The sequence below is a fragment of the Microcebus murinus genome, chromosome 19 (genome assembly GCF_040939455.1).
Source record: "Microcebus murinus isolate Inina chromosome 19, M.murinus_Inina_mat1.0, whole genome shotgun sequence".
Lineage (NCBI taxonomy): Eukaryota > Metazoa > Chordata > Mammalia > Primates > Cheirogaleidae > Microcebus > Microcebus murinus.
In genome coordinates, this window is record NC_134122.1 from 42,799,531 (window position 1) to 42,822,125 (window position 22,595).

The 22,595-nt window shown below is 44.2% G+C and overlaps 1 protein-coding gene and 1 non-coding gene across 2 annotated transcripts in view; one reads left to right on the forward strand and one right to left on the reverse strand.

Moving 5' to 3' along the window:
- SLC35F3 (solute carrier family 35 member F3) overlaps positions 1-22,595 on the forward strand; it is a 355,820-nt gene that overhangs the window by 201,808 nt on the left and 131,417 nt on the right. The gene's annotated exons all lie outside the window — the stretch shown is intronic.
- Positions 5,842-5,943, reverse strand: LOC142862477 (U6 spliceosomal RNA). The gene has a single exon (XR_012913570.1). It is a non-coding gene; the product is annotated as a U6 spliceosomal RNA (small nuclear RNA).

Genomic DNA, 22,595 nt, shown 5'->3' on the forward strand with positions numbered 1-22,595 from the left:
CTCTCATCCCAAGACAAGTCAAAAGAACAGAACCATAAGTATAGCCATTCATGGAGCCCCTGTGCCAGGCATTGTGCAGGGGACTTTACCTGAGTCGCTGTCTCATTTGAACTTCACTGGAGCCTTTCGAGGTAGGTGGCCTGTCCCCATTACAGAAGGGGACACTGGCACTGGGAGAGGTTAAATCACTTGCTGATAGGAGAAGGAGCTTGGGCTTGAACTTGATCAAGCTGACTCCAAAACACAGCTATTTCTGCCTCACCATGCTGCCTCCCATGCAGAATCTGAAGCCAAGTGACCAGCACACAAGTGAGAATTCTACCAATGTGGCACACATTTTGCCCAGGTGTCCTTAAGGGGTTAGGCTCCTTGGTGGTCAGGGCACCTTCTGGCAGGCAAACAGCAGGGTGTGGAGTGCCCATTCTAACCCAAGACAATCCCAAGTGGCTGGTGAAACCTCTTCTGGGGCCCACCCACTTCCTGGACACAGAAGCAAATGATTCATCTCCCTGAGGTCTCCTCCTAGCCATCGCTGTAAGCCTTAGCATGTCCTGAGTCCTTAGGCCCCAGGACTCAGCTTCATAGGTGCAGGGTCCACAACACATACAGACCCAAGGCCTATAGGTGGAAACAGTATTTGATCCCAAAACAACAAATTGGGGACCACGTTGCCTAACCCAGTCTAGCAGTAAATTCAGGGAGCATTCAAGGAAGCACATTTACAGCAAGTGCTTACAGTTGCCCTAAAGTAATTTCCTTTTTCCTAGGTCACTTTGATGTGGCCCTGCCATGAGGACAGTCTGCCTCTCAAGATCTTGGCAAGCCAAACCAGTCTTGCTGGGTGAAGCCAAAAGTACAATTAAGAAATTTAATTTGCAAACTCACAGTTAGGTCACATAAAAGAAATTTCCATACGTCCTGTAACAATAGAAATAGGTTATGTATCTCATAGCTATGAGACTGTGATATTTACCTCCTCATTCCACTCACTTCCCCACAACCCAGGGCTTCTTAAAGCTTGGTCCTTCAACCAGCAGCCCCACCTGAGAATGTGTTAGAAATTCACATTCCCAGGCCTTACTCCAGACCTCCTGAATCAGAAGCCAAGGGTGGGGTCTGGTGGTCTAGGTTATCACCAGTTCTCCAGAGGATTCTGCATGGGACCACCGAGGGAGCTTTGAAGGATACTGATACTCTGGTTCTGGCTCCATTGGTCTGGGCTAGAGCCTGGGCATGGGCAGTTTTCAGATCTCCCCTGGTGATTTTCACATGCATCTGGGATGAACATGACTGCTTTTGAGAGTTTTACACAATGGAATGATGTGGTGTGGTGTATGTTGAGATAGATGCAAATTTCTTACACAGAGGGGAGGTGTCTACATAATACCAAGTTTTAACCACAGTACCAGGAATAGGGTTTGGCACAAAGCAGGCACCCGAGTCATAGTTAAAGAAAGAACAAACTAGTGCATTGATTAATGATTCACACTAACCATAACACCACAGCTTCTTTGTTGGGACCTGATGCCTTCCATTCAGGAGAACAGAAGGATATTCCTTAAAGAAAGCAAGGAGGGAGGATACAGCCTTGCCAGCATTTGATGCTGGTGGATTCAGAATCTAGGCTGACTAAGGAGTAGTCCATGCTCTCATGTGTGTACCCTTAGAGGACCAGTAAGCTGGGGCAGGGGAAACAATCTCATGTTGCCTGGGATGCTGAAGATAGGGGAAACTGATGACTGCACCATCACTCAGACACTCAGAGTTTCAGGGTAGCACAAACTCAAGGGCCTGTTAGCTAGAAGGCTGTGGGTTCAAACCCAGCTCTATCCGCTTTCCATTTATGTGGTCTTGGATAACTTGGTTAACTTCTCTACATCTCCATTTCGTCATCTATAACATATGGTTTTTAGACACTGTCTTGTACTGATGTGCTATGATACATTAATACTTTATGTCTGCAAAGATCCTGGAATGTCCAGCAGTACTGGCATTTAACAGTCAGCTCCCAAATTCACTTTTTAAATTAGAGCCCAATCTCACATGAGGTTGGTTAGCCCCAACAAAATCACCTGGCTCAAACGACCCTCAAAGGAAATTAATAAGCATGAATTTTAGGATATATGGAAATCTGGGTCAAAACCCTTTAGTAGCTCTTCTCAGATTATGGTATGTCTAAAAATCACCTGGAAAGCCTGCAATGAATGGACATTTGGGGGCCAGACCCTCACTACCAGACTTCAAAATGTACTCCAAGACTAAGCAAAACAGCGTGGTACTGGCACAAAAGCCAACACATAGACCAATGGAACAGAATAGAGAATCCAGAACTTAATCCATGTATCTACACCAACTGATTTTTGACAAAGATATCAAGATCACTCATTGGGGAAAGATAATCTCTTCAGTAAGAGGTGCTGGAAAAATTGGATATCCACGTGTAGAAGAATGAAACTAGACTCCCACTTCTCATCCTATTTGAAAATCAACTCAAAATAGATCAAGGACCCTAAATGTAAGACCTGAAACAATAAAACTACTGGAAGAAAACAGGGGAAATGCTTTAGGACATTGAAGTAGGAAAAGATTTTGCGAATAAGACCTCAAAAGCACAGGCAACAAAAGCAAAAATAAGTGGGATTATATTAAACCAAAAAGCTTCTGCATAGCAATAGAGACAATCAACAGAGTGAAAAGACAACCTGAAGAATGGGAGAAAATGTTTGCAAACTATTCACCTGACAAAGTATTAATATCAAGAATATACAAGGAACTCAATCAAACATCTCAATGGAAAAAAAATGTGATTTAAAGATGGGCAAATGATCTGAACAGACATTTCTCAAAGGAAGACAGACAAATGGCCAAAAACATGAAAAAAATATTCAGCATCACTAATCATCAGGGAAATGCAAATCAAAACCACAATGAGGTATCATCTGACCCCAGTTAGAATGGCTATTATCAAAAAGACAAAAAATAACAAATGCAGAGAAAAGTGAACTCTTACACACTGATGATGGAAATGTAAACTAGTACAACCACTATGGAGAAGAGTATGGGGGTATGGAGATTCTTCAAACTACCATATAACCCAGCAATCCCACTACTGGGCATCTATCCAAAGGAAAGAAAATCAGTATATCAGAGACATCTGCACCGCCATGTTTATTACAGCAGTATTCACAATAGCCATGATATGGAATCAATCTAAGTGCCCATCAACAGATGAATGGATAAAGAAAATGCAGTATATATACACCATGGAATACTATTCAGTCATAAAAAGAGTAAAATCCTATCATTTGTAGTAATACGCATGGAACTGGAGAACATTACGTTAAGTAAAATAACTCAGGAACAGAAAGTTAAACACCAAATGTTCTCACTCACATGTGGAAGCTAAAAAAGTTGATCTCATGGAAGTAAAAAGTAGAATATAGGATAGTAGAGGCTGAAAAAAGTAAGAGGAAGGAGAAACAGGAAGAAGTGTGATAAAGGATTCCAAATTACAGCTAGATAGGAAGACTAGGTTCTAGTGTTCTATCATGCCGTAGGATGATCATAGTTAACAACAGTATGTTACACAGTTTCAAATAGCTAAAAAGAGGATATTGAATGTTTCTAGCACAAAGAAATGATAAATGTTTGAGAGGATGGATATGCTAATTACCCTGATCTGATCACTATAATTATATGTATCAAAACATCACTATGTACCCCATAAATATGTACAATTATTACATGTCAATTAAAAAAACAAATCTCACTTCCCAGTAACTTTCTGTCACGCTCCACCTTCTACCTGTGGATTCAGTTGTTCCCACTCCGATTTGCTTACCTGATCTCAGAAACTGATGACTGTCCCTCCTCAGTAGAAAGTGGCAAGGAATGTCCAGCTCATCTCCTTTTAAACACAGGTTCCCATCTGACAGTTGTTTGCATGAATTTCTGTGTCCTTACCTTTCCTGTCCTCCAGCCCCTAGCTGGCCACAAGCCCTGTCTTTTTCCTAATGTCCTGTCTACACTCCCACCTGCCCTTCTAGCTAGCTCCTGAGCTGAAATCTCAGGGTGCCTTGCAATGTGGTCTGTGCTATAGCCTCAATAATACGTTTTTTAACTAGTTATTTTGAAATATTGTCACATGTTTCTTAACAATGGGATATCCTTAGGCAATTTAATTGTTGTGTGACTATCATAGAGTGCACTTACACAAACCTGGATGGTATAGTCAGTCTATTATGCACCTAGGCTATATGGTATAGCCTATTGCTCCTGGGCTACAAACCTGTACAGCAGGTTACTGTACGGAATACTGTAGGTAGGTGTAATGCAATGGAACTTATTTGTGTATCTATACATATCTAAATGTAGAAAAGGTATGTGACCTTACAATGACAGCTACAATGTCACTAGATGATAGGAATTTTTCAGCTCCACTAAAATCATATGGGGCCACGATCATATATGAAGTCCATCATTTACTGAAAGAGCAAATTACCATAATTTTCACCTCACAGGATGTTGCAAAAATAGTACCAAGTGGCTCCATGTGCTATTCTTCTAGCTTCCCCCTATGATAATGTCTTAATGATAAGACAAAAGTAAAACCAGGGAATTGTCATTGATCCAACACTATTAACTAGATTAGAGACCTCATTCAGATTTCACCAAACAATCATTTTATTATCATCCTCCAAGTGGAGGTTTTTCTAAGTTCTTGGTGATTGTCAGGAAAAGAATTTCAGGACGCACCACGTAAGCCAAGCAAGTGACAACTTTTTTTGTAATTGAAAGAGAAAGTACACTCTCAGAGTGGAGAGCGGACAGGTGTGGAAAAAGAGCAGCTGCCCTGAGAGGAAGTGGTTTTACATCTTCTGTAGCTTTACTCATTGAGGGGAGGAATATTCAAAACCAAGGGGTTGACTTTCATTAAGAATTTGGATAGTAATTCCTAGAATTGGGTGGTTCCCTCCCATTTTCATATTTTATATGGTTGTCTCAGAACTGTCATGGTGACTTCAAGGGTGGAAAATTTTAAAACCACAGTATAAATCATATTATAATTAGCCACAGTTCATGTAAGGTGACAGAAGTAGCTGACAAGTCTGTTGAAGCCAGTATTTTGCCTGTGGTTATTAGCCCCTCTAGTTAGTGTCTGCCTGAGGGCCGTTTACCTTCACACCTGCACCCAGTCTGCAAGCCACTGCACCCAGTTTCAGCCCTGTCTCCTACTCCCACCATTTCTCGTGCTTTCTAATGCCTGTGCCCCATTGACTAGGGGCTCCGGTGTCCAGCTTGGCAAGGAGTGGGGTTATTGTCCAGCATTACACAGAGAGCTGGTGGAAAGGCTGGAATAGAAACTGTGCTTTTCAGTTCCCCCTTGAAAGCTCTTAAATGATAAACATGAAAATATCAAATACTTTCATAAGGTTATGTACCAGACACTGTTCTAGGGACTTATACATATTAACTCATTCAGTCCTTCCAAAGCCCTAAGAGGTAGGCACTCTTATCACCATCCCAGTATGATGAATGAGGAGCCAGAGGCCCAGAGAGGATAAGTGGCTTGCCCAAAGTGACACAAGCTCGGAAGAATCTGAGCCAGGCATCCTGACTATGGGGTCTTTGTCTGTTTGTCTTTAAGCACTATGCCTTTCTACTTTTTATACTGTCATACTCTCATTCCCAAACCTCTGGGGTCATAGAATGAAGATCTGGGGGTGGGAAACAAATGGACTGGCCAGGCATGGTGCCTGGTTTGTGGAGGGTAGCATATTAGACTATTAAAACAAAAGCAACCATAAGGATTAGGATGCAAAATCCTTGGGAAGTTTTAAGATAAAATGTGATATTTTATTTATTTATTTTTTTTTTTTAGGGGCCATGCTAATCTTCTCTGTATCATTCCAATTTTAGTATATGTGCTGCCGAAGCAAGCATGGGATAAAATGTGAGATTTTAAATACCTTTTGCCTTGGCTATAGGAGCCACGGTTGCCCCCAGGCCGTTCACACTCTGTCAGGGGGAGAGTAGGGAAGTTCTGCCTTAAATTAACAGTCGGAGCCTCTGCCAAGGCCAAGGGTTTCCTCTTCTCTCTGACAGAGTAATCAGATGTGAGAGTGAGAAGGTGGGCGTGAGAACGATTTTCTCCCCTGAACACTGAGGGATAATGCCCCACGGGTACCCTGTGGTACCTCTGTGCAGAGTGGGGAAAGGGGCCCTGGGGGACTTAGAACAGGAGGCTCCTTCCAGACCCGTGCCAAGGGGTGACCGGCAAGCAGAGCCAGGCGGGGCTCAGCCCCCACTCGCCCCTCACCCCGGTGCACAGCCTGGACATCTACGTGGAAGTCCTGTGTTCTTATCGGTGTGGTGTGTGGTGCCACAGAGAATGCTTTGTCCCTGTGCTCAAGGCCTCTGCATGGCCACTGGCTTTGCCACTTCACTGCAAGTCTGTGACAAAGATGTAGGATCAATAAAGGGAGGCACCAGGACCAGGACACCTGTTCCCCCCCCCATGCACCATGACAAGCAAGCTTCACCCCTACTGAGACCCAGTGGCGACAGAGCCCATACCCTCCTTGTCCCCTCCTTTGTTAGTTCTTTATCCCCTGGCCTTGCATCAGTGGATCCAAAAACTCATGGTTGTACCCAGTTTAGATAGATAATGAAAATCACAGCTACTATTTATCAAGCACCTACTATGTGCCAGACATGGTTTTGTGTTTGTACGTCACAGACACTGTCTTATTTAATCCCCCCCATGTCTCGTGAGAAAAGTGGTTATAATCCCCATTTTGCACACCAGGAACCTGGGATTCAGAGAATCCAGTGACCTGCCCAAGGTGACATGGCTACCAGGATTGCACTCCTCTGCGTCTGCATGTGTGTATGCACATGAACATCTGTGCGTGTGCACAGACTCGCTTCTCCCAGCCAGAGGTCCTGCAGAGCAACACCGCTGGGAAAACATGAAATATGCACGACCAGGAGGCTGCGAGGTCCCGTCTGTGAGTGGGCAGTCTTGGAAAATGTTTGTATGCAATGTCATCAACCTGAACCCCTGCCCTGCAAGAGCAGTGTTCTTCACGTAAGCCACGGGGGGAAGCTTTCACCAAAGAGACATGTCACCCCCAAGGCCAGTGGCAGGGACTGTTGAGCAGGGAATGAGGGGGAGACGGGGCAGAGACCTGTGTCCAGCAGAGAAGCCAGTCCTCATGGGTACAGGAAGGAAGATGGGAGGCATCTTTTCATCTGAGATACTGGGGGACTTGTAGGCAGGGTTTGCTGCTGCTCACCATCCTGTGTATTTTAGAGATCTTCTGTGGATTTCAGAATTTGCTTAGGCTCAGAAACAGGCAATCAGTTTCTGTGTCTTGAGTGGGGGCATCACCATAGTTACCCTGTCCAATAAACTTTTTAATTTAAATGCCTCTCATCTCAGTGTTCTGTTTTGTTCAGATCTCTTCTATCTAATCAAGGCCACTCCAGCAGTACCTACCTGGCAAAATCCTCTTCATTTTGATCACAGAGTACAATCTGTATTCACTATTTTTTTTCCTCTCTCCATGTCCAGAAGAAATAGGACAGTTAAATTTTTTTTCCTTTTTCTTTCTTAAATACAATCTGCGTTCCCTCTTGTGTACAAGAGGGCGGAAGAACTACTTCTTCACCTTTTGGGGTGAGGAAAGGTGGATTAGAGCAAGAGGAGGTTAGACCCATCCTGAAAACCTATTTAAATCATCCCACATCTTGGAAGAGACGGTAGCCCCACACCACTGGCTAGAAGAGAAGTCTAGATACGCCAGTGGCTCTGAAGGACCGTGCGTGGTTTCTAGACGGCAAAGAGCCACAGCAAAGAGCTCGGTGCCTGCAGAGGCCAGGTGCAGGAGTGGCTCTCAGAGCCTGCAGACACCAGCACGGCCATCGGGTCCCCGTTGAGACAGCCAGGTCAGTGTGGGAGAGGACAGCCCAGGGCCAGGTCAGGATCCGCAGACACGGGGGTCAGGCCCAGGCACACCCACACCTCCTGTCGTTCCTACCCCATGTGCCATCAGCACCCCTTGCAGGACTGTGGCACTTCCCTCCTCATGTGCTTCAAGTCTCTCCCCGGCCTCCACTCTCTTGCCAACCCCCTTCTTTCTCAAGCACAGCTCTGAGCCCAAGAATATTCTCTCCCCTTCCAAGGGTCTGCCTGCCTCCCTCAAAGGTCCTCCCCACCAGCAAGTGCCCGGTCTTGTCCCCCGCCACCCTGAGCCCCTGCATCAGAGGGCTTGGGGGGGGGTCTCTGAAGGCAGAGCATGGGGCGTCCCTTTTTCGGGGACACTGATGCGTCTCCTTCCTGAGCCATCTGCTGGAGTTCCGCATGAAACAGGCTCTGCCAAGAGGCTCTGCAGCCCTTCCACACCCTTCTGCTTCACCTGGCAGCTCTGCGGTCTCACCCAGGGGGCAGGGAAGGGGGGAGAATCTCACAGCAGTCGTTGCTGATTGCTAGAGATTCCAGGTGTTTTGAGGTAGTTAATTTTTTTGAGGAGATGAGAAAGCCTCCCCATCTCCTCATACAGTGGGAAAACCTATTTCCAACCCCGACAAAGAGAAAACCTCTGAGATCTTGGGTGTGAGTGGTGAAGGGGTTCAGCTGCCGTAGCTCATGCTCGCCCCGATTGCGGCACCGTGAGGACGCCACAGTCCCCTCAGCCGTAAATGCTTGGAACAAGCTGGTTCTTCTGGCCTCGACCTTCTCTGAAAGAACAGCATCCCCGTCAGAACCTGCAGGGAAGTCCTTGGAGACAGTCACTCTTCAAAAAGCCACGGCTTATCCTCTGGTAGCCCACCAGGAGGGGACCGAGTCAGGGTGGGCTGACAGGGACCCCAGGGCAGCCTTCTCCGTCCGAGAATATTCTACTTCAGAGCCACCGTGACCCCAGCTGGGTGGACGTGAAAAATGCAAGTTCCCGGGTCCCACCCCAGACAGACTGAATCCACACATCTACCTGTGGAGACCAGAAACCTACTTTAATTTTAAAAGATAATGATAATAACCTCTCCTGGTTCTTGTGATGTTTTCTAAACTCTGATGATAACCATGTTCCAGAGGCTCCGAGTAAGATCTCTCCCTGTATCAAAATGGCTCCTGAGCTGGGATTTTGTCTTTGGAGAGTTATTCTTGTGGGTGTTGGAATGTTGGTTTGAGTCCTGGTCTTCTAAGGCTTCAGGTTAAATTCCTAAGAGGGGAGCCCTTTCAGGCCAAATCCTAACAGCACCTTAAAGCCATCTGGATGAGGGAACCCCGCAGAAGCAGTGAGGGAGAAAGCCCAGGGGGCCATGGACAGGCTTGGCCTCTACCTGGTGTGGACGCCCCTGCACACACCAGTGGAACATCTCTGAGTCACACAACGATGGCTTTACCACACATCCTGAGCCTGGAGAGCACACACTTCTCAGAGTCTCAGTGTCTCTAAAGGAGGAACTTGCAGAGTGTAAGGACCTAGGTTAGTTACAGGAACTGTTTAAGGCAGAAGTTAGAAAGCAGAGACTGGGAGGGATTTGCAAGTCAAGTGAGTTGCTGAACAATTGGTTGTCTTATCTTCAAATGTGGGAGTCTACACAGGGTTACTCTTGAACCAGACTATGGTCTTGTATTGGAACGTATGGGTTGGAACTGCACAAGCTGATATCAAAACAATTTGACCTTAGATAGTATAGGGCGTGTCATGGATTGGTACAGTTTTTCTGTCGTGCAAGTCATAGTACAGTTTAAGAGTATGGTTTCTTTTTCATTTGTCACAACCAAACAAGCACATCAGCTCGTCATTGCTTACAGTCATTTAGAGGCACACTTTACTCATCATACCTTAACCCTTTCCAGAAACTAAATCCATAGTCTGAGAATGGTGAAAGAGGATTCTGGGAGCTTGTTCCAAAAGAGGAATTCCAAAAGTGTTAGAGCAATGGTAGCGTTTTAGTAATAAGAGCACCATGCCACAAGTGGCCTCCTCTGAAAGACCATTATCATTGTGTTGTGCAAATTCCAGCGGGTTCATAGTCCAGTTGTCTTGCTGTGTACTTGGGCTATGTGGCTTCTCACATAAAGTCCCAAGACATAGCGGTAGGGACAGTGCCCAGCCTACACCCCTTGCAACTGAACTCATCCCTCCAATGCCTTCGGTCAGTTAGAATAGCACCTCTTATTGTGATTTTTAGTAATAACCACACTACACGTATTTAGCAGGTCATTTTCAGGCAGCATTTATATTGTTTCTCTCATTGAACCTCAAAGCAGTCTTAGGAGACAGTCAGGCAGCTTCTAATCTCTCTTTAAAAAAAAGACAAAAAGACATATTTTTATAGCAGTTTTAGGTTCACAGCAAAATTGAGCAGGAAGTATGGAGAGTTCCCGTGTAACCCCTGCCCCCTTACACAGCCCCCCACACTATCGACACCCCCCTACCAGATGAATCAACCTGCACTGAAATATCACCACCACCAAAAGTCCATAGCTTACACTGGAGTTCCCTCTTAGTGTTGCATTCTATGGGTTTCTTGGGTTTTTATCTTTTATTTATTTTATTGATTTATTGATTTATTATTCTTTGAGACAGGTCTTGCTCTGTCACCCGGGCTAGAGTGCAGTGGTATCATCATAGCTCACAGCAGCCTCAAACTCCTGGGCTCAAGCAATCCTTCTGCCTCAGCCTCCCAAGTAGCTGGGACTACAGGCATGTGCCACCTCACCTGACTAATTTTTCTATTTTTTGTAGAGATTGGGTCTCACTCTTGCTCATGCTGGTCTCGAACTCCTGGCCTCGTGTGATCCTCCCACCTTGACCACCCAAAGTGCTAGTATTACAGGTGTGAGCCACCGGCCTGGCCATTCAACGGGTTTTGGCAAATGCGTGATGACATGTATCCACCATGACAGTCACAGAGTCATTTCATCCCCCTGAAAATCCTGTGTTCCTCCTGTTTATCCTTCCCTGTCCCGCCCAGACCTCTGATAATGACTGATCTTTATACTGTCTCTACAGTTTTGCGTGTTCCAAAATGTCATACAGCTGGACTGTTACCTCCTTTTAATCAACATGGAACCATGCGCGGAGAGGTGTGTGGTGGTCCCATTGGGTGCAGACAGCACCTGCTCTTCCGACTCTGGATCCCACACTCCTGTGCTGAGCTCCGTTCATGGCTCTCTCTGTTTCATGACCCCGTGCAGCTGAAAACTGCCTCAGCTGTGGAGATCTCATCCCTGGGTGCGATGGAACTCCTCCACCAGTGGTTTCTATGAACAGAAGCGTTTTGGGGCATGTTCTGATTCTTATTCTCGATGAAGGTCCATATCCTTGATGTCCATCTCAGCAAGACAGATGGACACCTGAAAGCATTATAAAACAAATGCAATCAGTAGAGACATTGTTTTACAAATCAAACCCAAATTCTTGGAATAGCTGGCTTAATTCAAATGTTTAGAAATTCTTCACTAATACCTGGTGTTCTTATCAGCACTGAGCTAAAGCACATCCAAACAGTGAGGTTTTTGGGAGGCCGAGGGCACAGCACTAACTCTCTTGAATTTTTACCTATTGTGTTAAAAATAACTTCATGATCCATGTTCAATGAAAGAAAAGAATAAAGGGAGCAGAGCAAAAGTGTTACAGAATGAAGTATTTTCTGAGACCGAGTGCAAAAGCCTCCTGACTGGAGCAGTGGAATTCAGGATGCTTCCTTAGCATGAAAGAGCAAAAGACAAAAGAGAAAAAAAAAAAGAGGCTCTTCCCTGACTCTTTCCTCTTGCTAAGTTCCATGACCTTGGGTTGTCACATAGACTCACTGCAGAAGGAGAATTTCAGCGGTTCAACAGTAGCACTCTGTCCTAGAATCGTTTGGACTTGATTTCCATATAAGAATCTTTTAATCCACTGTCAACCTTTAGAAAGTGAGGAAGTGAGAGCACAGGGCTTAGAAATGACGGTCTGTATGTAGTAGCTCCGGCTCTGTCGGTTTGGGTTCTGCAGGTGACCGCAGTCATTTTGCCCCTATGGAATGACACCATGTTAGTGTGTGTCACTCTGACTTTCCTCCTTTTGAAAGGATGTGGCTAATCCTTCACAGATCTCAAAGCTGCCTACGTGATCTTGGGATCATTGCATCCTGTGGCAATTCTTTGGGTACGAGTTTACAGCTTACAGAAATAGGGACAGTGAGACGACTGCTTTGACGTTCAGGTTTTCTTACCTCCCTCCCTAAAGGAGGGGACACCAAAGAAGAAAGACATCAGTTCTGCATGGTGAGTGCAGCTGAGAGCACTCTCCGCCCTGCTGCCTGGGAGGGCTGCGCCAGCAACCCAAGGAAGATGCCCATGTCCCACCAAGTCTTTAGAAAACACACAGGCACACACATGCACAGATGTGTACAAACACACACACACACACACACACACACCTTTATTCCACTGCAAGTGTCTGCTCAGGAGAGCTCATGGACACTGAATTTAGAAGATCACTAGGTCGCTTTCTATTTAAAGTCCCAATCCTGGAGACTTCATTCACCTCTTAGTTCCTACATTCCTTTACTCCCTACGTCGGCCACCTTCTACTACAAAGGCACCTGACCGCTGATTTAAGTCCCATAAAGTTTACAGGATCCTTGGAGTAAAGTGTTCCAGAAATAAAAGTCACCACATACCCAGGCAGGGAGGGAGGGCAGACTACTATTCCCTTATCTAATTTTACACTGTTGATTTATTTTTTTTAAATGGAAAATTCAACTTTTATGAAGTGGGAAGGGTAGTCCAATGAACCACCATGTCTCTGTCACCCATTTGCAACAATTAGCAACTCAGGACCAATCGCGTTTCATCTACACCCCATCCATTCCCTCCTCCCGTCAGGTTGCTTGGAGGAAAATCCAGACATCATACTATATTTTTTGCAGTATATCTAATTGTATATATTTCTAAAAAGTTAAGAATACATACTTTTTAAAAAAAATATTATTGCAATACCATTATTAGAAATTATGCACTGTCCAAACCCCTCCAGTTATTATATAAATCCATTTTCAAAGTTTGTTTGCATCAGGATCTAAATAAGATCCACATGTGTATGTTGCAATTAGTTGATAGATCTACAAAATGTCTTTTAATACGTAGGTGCCTCTTCCGGATTTTTGTTGTTGGTTTTTTTCCCTTGCAACTTATTTGTTGAAGAAAGCAGTTTATTTGTCTTGAGAGTTTTCCACAATCTCAGTGTTGCTGATTACATCTCTGTGGTATCATCTTTTGTCCTCTGTATTTCCTGTAAATTGATAATGAGATGTAATTAGATAAAAGCTTGGTTGGATTATGGCCGTATTGTGGTTCATTTGTTTGTTTGTTTGTTTTTGGTTTCTTATCTTTTTTCTTTTTTTTTTTTTGATAATTCACATGTGGTTCTATGTAGTTTCATCACAAGATATACATTGTCTAGTTATCTATATATCAATAGCAATCATTAATGAATTGCCTAAGTCCATTAATTAATCAGAGACTGTGAAATAGTGATATTCTATCACCTTATCTTCTTTTTACTAACTGGAAAACTTTAGTAAAGAGAAACGTCCCCTCATCAGAGTTATTTGATAACTCTGAAGTACAATTCATATGGGAATGGCGAGAGAAATAAATTCATTCTTTCCTTTTTTTAAAACCAATTTAAAAAATGATAACTCAGCATCCTAAAATCCTATATAACCAATAAGGTTTTTTTCCAAGTGTTTGTGTGAATTCAGGGATTCGGATATGTTTAGTGTGTTCAAATCCATTATAGTTATTATACTTAATGATATTCCAATTATCCCTTCTTTGGCTGGAGTGAGTTTCTTAAAGTTCGATCTTATTTCCTTTTGAACTGACTCTTTGATAGCTAGTTTTCTTGTTTTGTTTTGTTTTTCTTTCTTTCTTCCTTTCCTTTCTTTTCTTTCATTTCTGGTACAACAACACATTCTAGGACCATCTTGCACATTTATTACTCTGGACCTAGAATTAGCCATTTTTCTAAGGAACACTGTGTCTTGTAGTGGGAAACAGTATTTAGAGATCCAGTCCTGGAAGGAAGGAGTGCTTGCTGCTTTCTCCAGCTCCCTTATATAGTCCTGCCCTGGTTTATTCACCATCCCCTGCGGTGGACATTTGTGATACATGTAACAAATACCCTGTGAATACATCTTTGGGTGTATTTCTTGAGATTGATTGGCAGAAGTGGGATTATTGGAGTAAAAGCTAAATGCAAACATCATTTTGCTAGATTGCAGGTACGTGCAGAGCAGAGAGGGAGCCCTGCAGGGATAAGGCGGTCAGGGAAAGCATTCAGACAGGATTTAAGCTGGTTCTGGAAAGGTGGGCAGGATCTGAGCTGAGGGGAGGGAGAGGGCATTTCAGGAGGCAAACTGTCGCCACATGTAAGGAGAGATCCCCCAGATGTGTCCCAGGATCGTTGAATGTATCCGGAGCCAAACGTCTTGCTAAGCGCTTTGCTGGACTCTTTGCTTCAAAGTGTAGTAGAAAGGGGCATCTTTGCAGAAAAGTGAATGTGTCGGGGACTAGCAAATATATTTTGTTTTATGACTTTAAATTAGGCCATTCCAAAGAGTCTATATAGTACTCAATCAATTAGTAGCTTGTGTTGTGCCTTAAGACATTAGTGCTTCTCCTGAAGTGGAACTCTCAGCTGGAACCTGTCCCCACGTGGGCGGGGCACTGCAATGGCCTCTGTCCTGGAGGCTGGATGCAACCCTGGGACGACCCTGAAAAGCCTTCTCTGCTTTGTAGGATACCCAGGGGTTACGGCAGGGGCTTGGAAGGAGATCTTTGAAGAATCCTCAAATGTGCACCTGACGTATTGATTCTAAAGATATTCAATGCTGTGTTACCAGTCATTGCATCGGCATTTGGATACCTGATGAATTTCAGGTCTGTGCTGATGATGCATTGCTTTTATAATATTTTTGCTATTATTACTAAAGAGATTGCACCTCTTTTTTTTTTAACTCTAGTGATTTTGTTGATTCTTTTCTATCTCTCTTTGAGCAATTTGTGGTGTCCCGCTGGCTTGAATGTGCACTGTCCGGGAAAGGGGGACTTTTTAAAAGCCTCTTGTTTTGAATACTTACTGACAGATGCTGAGCGCCATGTGGACAGTTTGTCTGAGGGCAGCATTTTACCAGAGGTCCCCGCTGACAGAAGAGATGGAAGCAGGGAAGAGTTGCTGGCACTCCACTCGGCTGCAGCGAGGCAGTGAATGTTCTCACCTGCAGGTGCTCGGTGTGTCGTTCACCCAGCAGGGCACAGATCGACTAAGCCGTCACGTTGCATTAATATTCTTGACTTGCTTTAAAGCTTCAGTCCCCAACCCCCAGGCTGCAGACCAGTCCCTGTCCTTTGCCTATTAGGAATCGGGCCACAGCCACTCGCCATCTCTGCATCACCCCCTGAGCTCCGCCTCCCCCCACAGCCCCCTGCCATCCATGGAAAATCTATCTTCCATGAAACTCTGGTGTCAAAAAGGTGGGAGACCGCTGCTTTAATGGGTTTTGCTATGCTGGGTCATCAGACTCTTGATGTTGGCCAAATGCTCCTGAACTTGGCAGTCAAGACCAAGTGAACACAGAACTGACCAATGTTTGTTTTTTAAGGTATGCACAGCAAGCTGAGATCCAACGGAGGGACTGACGCTTAGTCTGAGTGGATGCTTAGCAATCCCCGAGCAAAGGGCCAACTTTTCCCTCTGCTCTGAGAATGAGATGAGCTGGATGCCCTCTCCTAGCCCTGTTGTCTCCTACCAGTCCTTCCAGACTTTTTTCCCTGGCACCTGTTTGAGCTGAGACATGTGTTCTGAGACTTGGAAGTGTCAAGTGGCAGGTGGAAAGGGTAGGCATGCCGTCCATCAGGATCCCAAATATTTGGTTCCGTTGACACAACTTGGGTCTGATTGTGAGTCCACCATCTCACTAGTTATTTTATTTTATTTTACTTTTACTTTTTAGAGATGAGGGTCTCACTGTGTTACCCAGGCTGGAGTACAGTGGCATGATCATAGCTCAGTGCAGCCTCGAACTCCTGGGCTCAAATGATCCACCTTGGCCTCCCAAAGTACTGGGATTACAGTAGGCCTCAGCCACCATGCCTGGCCTCAGTAATTATTTTAAGCAACAGTGGTAGTAGCAGGAACTCACTTGGTTCAATGTGCTGGGCCCGGTACACTATGTGCATCAGCCCACCTAAAGCTTATGGCAACTTCCAAGGCTGTCACACTGATGGGAACACCCTGGCAAGAGCCCTGTGAGCCTGGGACTTCAGAAATGCTCAGGGCTGTGGGGCCCCTTCCCTTCATTGGTTCTGACATACTCTCACTCTTTGCTTCCTGGTCTGGCTCTGCATCCTACTTCTCTCTCGTTCCTCCTTCCTGGTGCTACGTACTCTAGCTTGGCCATGTCCCTTGCATGGCCAGACCTTGTGGCTCTGTGGTTCTAGGGGAATTGGCCTGATTCAAAGAGCGAGCCCCTATCAGGAAGGGGAAATTGATGGTGGGTCCTGCTACTGTTGTCATTTTCCATGAGCACCTCGGCAGGGGCCCCAGCTGCTGCCTGCCAACCCCAGGCGATGTGAAAGGAACAGCCAACGACCCACCGCACTCTGGTTTGTAAATCAGATACTGCACCAGAAGTTTCCAACCTCCTAGGCAAACGGAAAACCACCCAGGCTCACCCACTCGATGCCCAAGTTCTCAAAAAGTGACCCAACTAGGGGAAGAAGAGTGGGTCCCAGTCACAGGAAGTGAGAAAGAGTAGCCGCTGCACCCACAAAAGGGTCTGCAAGACCCTTTAAGGGCTTAGGAACAGACACAGGTGCCAACGTGGGAGAGACTCTCTGGGCGTCTCTACAATCTCTATGAGACTAGAAGGCGGTAACTCACCTGTTACCTCCAGCACATCCTGGCCTCAGAATGTTCCAGGTCTGGTGATCTTTAACCCACCCTTCATGTTTCCTATCGCGTTAGCCCACACTGTACCCAGTGGTGCCGAGGAGCAGTTAGGAAGACAGATAGGTTTCCGTGTGTTTGCAAAGAGCACGTGTATCAGGAGCCACTCCACCAAACTGTCAGCATCCCCCCAACAGCTTGACTGTAGATGTCCCCAAACACTTCTTCCTGAGTGACAGACGTAGCATGGCTCATTGAAACCGCACGCCAGCTCAGAGAAGAAAAGGGGAGTTAACGAGTGGGAAGGACCAAAGGGCACGTGTGCACAGAACCCTTCCGCTGTTTTCAGCTTGCTTCGCTCTCGACTCTCCAGGTTAAACCCTCCGGGAAGCAGGTGCTGAGATAGCCTTTGTCACAGAAGTCGCAGACCGTCTTGCCTCCTGCGTGCTCCAGCTCCTCCCAGCCCTGGCACCACCCTGAGCATTGCATTGCCTTCATCTCTCACCTCATTTCCGTCTAATTCCCATGGTACCATTTCCTGGTTCAGATTTAGCCACGTGCCTGTGGTCTCAGCTACTTGGGGAAGCTGAGGTGGGAGGATGGCTTGAGCCCAGGAGTTTAAGACCAGCCTGGGTAACATAGCGAGAGCCTATCCATAAAAAGAAAAATTTTAAACTAAATAAATAACTTGACTTTATTCAGCCTTATTTCCCCCTTTCTGGACCCGAAGCATGACTTGGCAAGGGGCAAAAAGAAATAAAGGAGATTTTTTTAAAGCCAGATTTATCAAGGCCATAAGGCTACAATCTCCAACTCCTGGACCATGGCCCAGTACTGGTCTGTGACCTGTTAGGAAATGGGCCATGTGTCACCACCTGAGCACTGCACCACCACCCCCAGCCCACAACAACCCCCACCTTGGTCTGTGGAAAAGTCATCTTCCATGAAACCAGTCCCTGGTGTCAGAAAGGTTGGAGACCACTGCCTTAAGACCAGGTGTGGTGGGTCCCACCTGTTTCTCCAGGCTTGTCTTTTGCTCCATTCTTGTTGCACCGACCTCCTCTTCCTGGTGTCCCCTCTGACAAAGGAGGCCCTTCTCCCAGATCTTTCAAAGGCCAGCTTATCCTCCTTTGGGTTTCACTTTTCCCATTCTCAAAGAGACCACTGTTAACATAGCCCCTGGGACCACAGACCCAGCACACCACCCGGCTGCCTTCTTTTACTCATTCGCTGCCTGTCACCCCACTAAACTGTAAGCCCACGAGGGCAGATGCTGGGACTGTCTGTATTGCTCTGTCCCTTCAAAGGTAAACACAGCCCAGACATGCATTAAAGCCGTGAGAACAGATTTTAGTCAGTAACTACTGTCAGCAGGGGAAAGAACTTAGCTTCACGCTGATTTGTGCAGAGGTGAATGGGCATTTTAAAGGGAGAATGGAGGAGTAAGGAGGGGCAATTGGGAGGGTCCTGAGCAGCATCAGGGAAGTGAAAAATTATAAAAAGTAGACAGGGGAGTTGATCCTTGCAAAACCCATCTGTTAGACTCCTACCCATGCCCAACACACACATACACACACAGAGAGAGAGAGAGAGAGAGAGAGAGAGAGAAAGAGGCTGGGACACAAGGCCCCTGTTGTCAGGTGTTGCTAGAACAAAGAGTAAATTCTTTGGGCAAACTTGAGATTTCCCAGGCAGGCACTCTAAAGGGGGTAGGGTGATCCTAGGGATATGGCCTTGAGCTGTTAGAAACTATGTTGGTGTTTGTTTAAGTCTTTGCAGGCCAAAGATAAGGCCTAGTGGAGAACAGTGCTCAGAGGATCCTGGCTAGGTTGGTCATGGAGAGTCTGTTGGTCTCCAGGAGCTCAGTGCCTAGTGCATCGAAAGTGCTCAAAGAGCATTTATGGAATCAATAAACAGATGAGTGGATAAATAACAGGAGGGTGAACCCCCTCTATGACCACACCCTGGCATGGGGAGGGGGCGGGGAGAGGGAGGAGGGCAGTTCGGTCATCCACAAGGACCTCAGGGTGGAGGTGGCAGCTCAGCAGACCTAGGCCCATGTGCCTGCTGTCAGTCCTCACAGGGCACTGCGGTCCTCGCACAGTGGAACGTGGCAGGGACGCCTGAGAATCGCCATTGACCTTGACTCAATATCATTTATCTGGGGAAGAAGAAATTCCAAAAGCATCAGCATCAGGTTGTGACGTGAGCGTGTTTACAGAAATAACAAATCTGTTGTGTTGAAAGACCAACCAGAAAAGCAGAAAGAAGCAGCTGAACAACACCCACGTTTTTCTTATTCTTAACAAAATCAAATAGGTTCCCTCCTCTGACAAGCTACACAAACCCTGGTCATAATTCCCACTCGGTAGCGAGATACCCATGCCAGGTCTTCCCCTCTCACCTGTGATACGCTGTAAACATGACACAGAAAGGGGTGTTGACCTGTGGAAACTGACTTTCACTCCAGGGGCATCTGAGAGATGGTTAACCTGTGAGTCTCAATTCTGGCAGCTGAGTGATTTCAGAGGAAAAAGGAAAAAAAATATCTAGAACAGTGGTTAATAGGTGTTCTGACACATTGATTGGCACCTTCTGCTCAAGGAAGAGATTAGTTCCTGTGAAATCTTTTAAGTCATTTTCATGTTTATTCCTTGGATTATGTACAGTATTTCTTAGAAAAGATGAAACAGTTCCTGGGAAATTGTACTGGGTAGAAGAACTGAATGCTGTTGTTTTAGGATGTTTGTACTTAAGGTAATTATGGATAATGGTGCTGTCCACATTCATGTACAAGCTTTTGTTTAGACACATGTTATTATTTCTCTTGGGTATATGCCCAGGAGTGGAATTTCTAGGTAGTATGGTAATTCTGTTTAACCTTTTGAGAAACTGCCAGATTGTTTTCCAAAGTGGCTGAACCATTTTACATTTCTACCAACAGTGCATGAAGGTTCTAATTTCTCTATATCCTCTCCAACATTTGCTATTATCTGCCTTTTTGATTTTAGCCATCCTAGTAGGTATGAAGTAGTAGCTCATTGTGGGTTTTCAAATAATCAATTAATTTCATTCATTGACGAATAATAATTGTGTATATTGGTGGGGTTCAATGTGATATTTTGACCTAAGTATACATTATAGAAAGATTAAATCAAACTAGTTAACATATCTATCACCTCAATAACATCACTTTTTTGTGGTGAGAATATTTTTAAAAATCTATTTTAGCAATTTTGAAATATATATATATTGAAATATATACTATATATTGAAATATATACTATATTGTTATTAACTGTGATCATCATGCCCCAAATAAGCAAAAAACTAAGCTTCAAGTATCACATTACCTGATTTCAAAATATATTATGAAGCTACTATTCAAAACAGCATGAAATTGGCATAAAAACAGACATATCAACCAGTAGAATAGGGTAGAAATACTAGAAATAAACCTGAGTATGTATGGTCAATTGATTTTAGATGAAGGTGCCAAGAACATGCAATGAAGAAAGGACAGTTTTTTTCAATAAATGGTGTTTGCAAACTGTATATCCACATGCAGACAAATGAAATTGAATCCTCATATCAAATCATATACAAAACTCAACTAAAAATTGATTAAAGAATTAAATGTAAGACCTGGAACTATAAAATTACTAGAAGAAAATACAAGGGAAATGCTTTATGACATTGGTCTGAGCAACCATTCCTTGGATAGAATTCCAAAAGCTCAGGCAACAAAGCAAAAATAGGTGAATGAGATTGCATAAAATTAAAAAGCTCCTACATAGCAAAGGAAACAATTAGTAGAATGAAGAGACAATCCACAGATTGGGAGAAAATATTTGCACAGCGTATGTCTCATAAGGGGCTAATACCCAAAAATAAAATAAGGAACTTAAACAACTCAATAGCAAAAAAACAAATAACCCAATTTAAAAATGAACAAAAGAACTGAACATACATTTTTCAAAAGAAGAGATGAGAATGGCCAATATATATGAAAAAATGTTCGATATCTCTAATCATCAGGGAAATGCAAATTATCACCACTCACACCTGTTAGAATGGCTATTATCAAAAGGATGAATGATAACAAGTGTTGGTGAGGATGTGGAGAAAAGGAAACCCATTATTGGTGGGAATGTAAGTACAGCCATTTTGCAAAATAGTATGGAGTTTCCTCAAAAAACTAAAAATAGTATTACCGTATGATACAGCAATCCTACTTCTGGGTATATATCCGTAGGAATTGAAATCAGTATGTCAAAGAGATATCTGCATTCCTGTGTTTATTGTGGTTTTGATTTACATTTCCCTGATGGCTAATGAAAATTGTGTACCTTTTCATTTGTTTATTAACCATTGGTATATCTTTTTTGGAGAAACATCTTTTCAGATTCTTTGCTCATTTTTTAATAGTCTCTTTATTTTTGAGTTGTATGAGATTTTTAAATATTCTAGATACAAATTCCTTATCAGATATATGATTTGTGAGTATTTTCTCCAGCTCTGTGGGTTGTCTTTTCACTTCCTTGAAAGTGAGGAGCATATGAGTTTGCTGTTGTGCCGAATGCCTACATTTCTGACAAAACTGCCTCATAGCCATATCAGGTGCCCTCATTCACCTGTCATCCCCCTGCATGAGTCCTGCACCTTCCTGAAAAGTCCCACTTGGAGCAAGGAAGCCCTCATATGGCCTTTTATTTCTTAAAATTAATTATATATTTTTTTCCTTTTCTAAAAGCCAAGTAAGTCCCTTTAAAGGCACTATAAATTTCCTGAATCTTGTCCAAAGTTTAAAATTGATGTCCAAGAAGGAGTGGCCTCTTTATTTTACCTCCAGAAGAGTCTCTGAAATGCAGGCGAGTCCCATCAATCTAAAATACTCTCGGCTTCATAGCAGCTGCAGCTGCGAGACAGACCTCGTCATTCTGGCTGTTCGTGCACTTCTGGAGGTATATTTAGGTTGCTTCTATTTAGTGTTCCCAGAATAGCCGTAGTTTTTGTTTCTCTATCGTCCTCTTAGTTTTATTCCTTCCTGTCCCAAACTGAGGGTGATACGCTAGATGATTTCCAAATGCCTTTCTACCGCAAGGAATCTATGCTCTTAACACATTGACTGCCACGCTACAAAAATAAATTTTCTTCCTTGGGGCCACTGTGTTTGATTACAAAAACAGAATAAAAACTGTGAAAACAAAATGATCCTTTCTAATTTAATGAAACATTTGTTATTGTTTACTGTTTTCTGAGACATGCCGATTGAGTGAGTTATATATGCTTCACAAGGCCCCAGGCTCAAATGAGTGTGAGTTAAATACAACTCACATAATGGTTAATGTGTTAAACATCCTCCAGGCCCTCCTTTACACAAGCACATCATGTCATCTGTAGCCATACCCAAAGTCCATTAGCAAGCAGGAGGGAACTGTTCCCAAAATGCAGAAGAGGCTCCATGGATGTGAATTGGATTGAACCGGTGTACTCCAAATCCCAGCGTGATTAGATTACTGCTATTTAAATTTATAGAGACGTTTCCTATGAATTAATATCTAATATACTTGGATGAAGACAAACTTATATTCACCTATACCATTTCTGGGCAGGGTTGTAGATAAATATTTTGCAATGAAA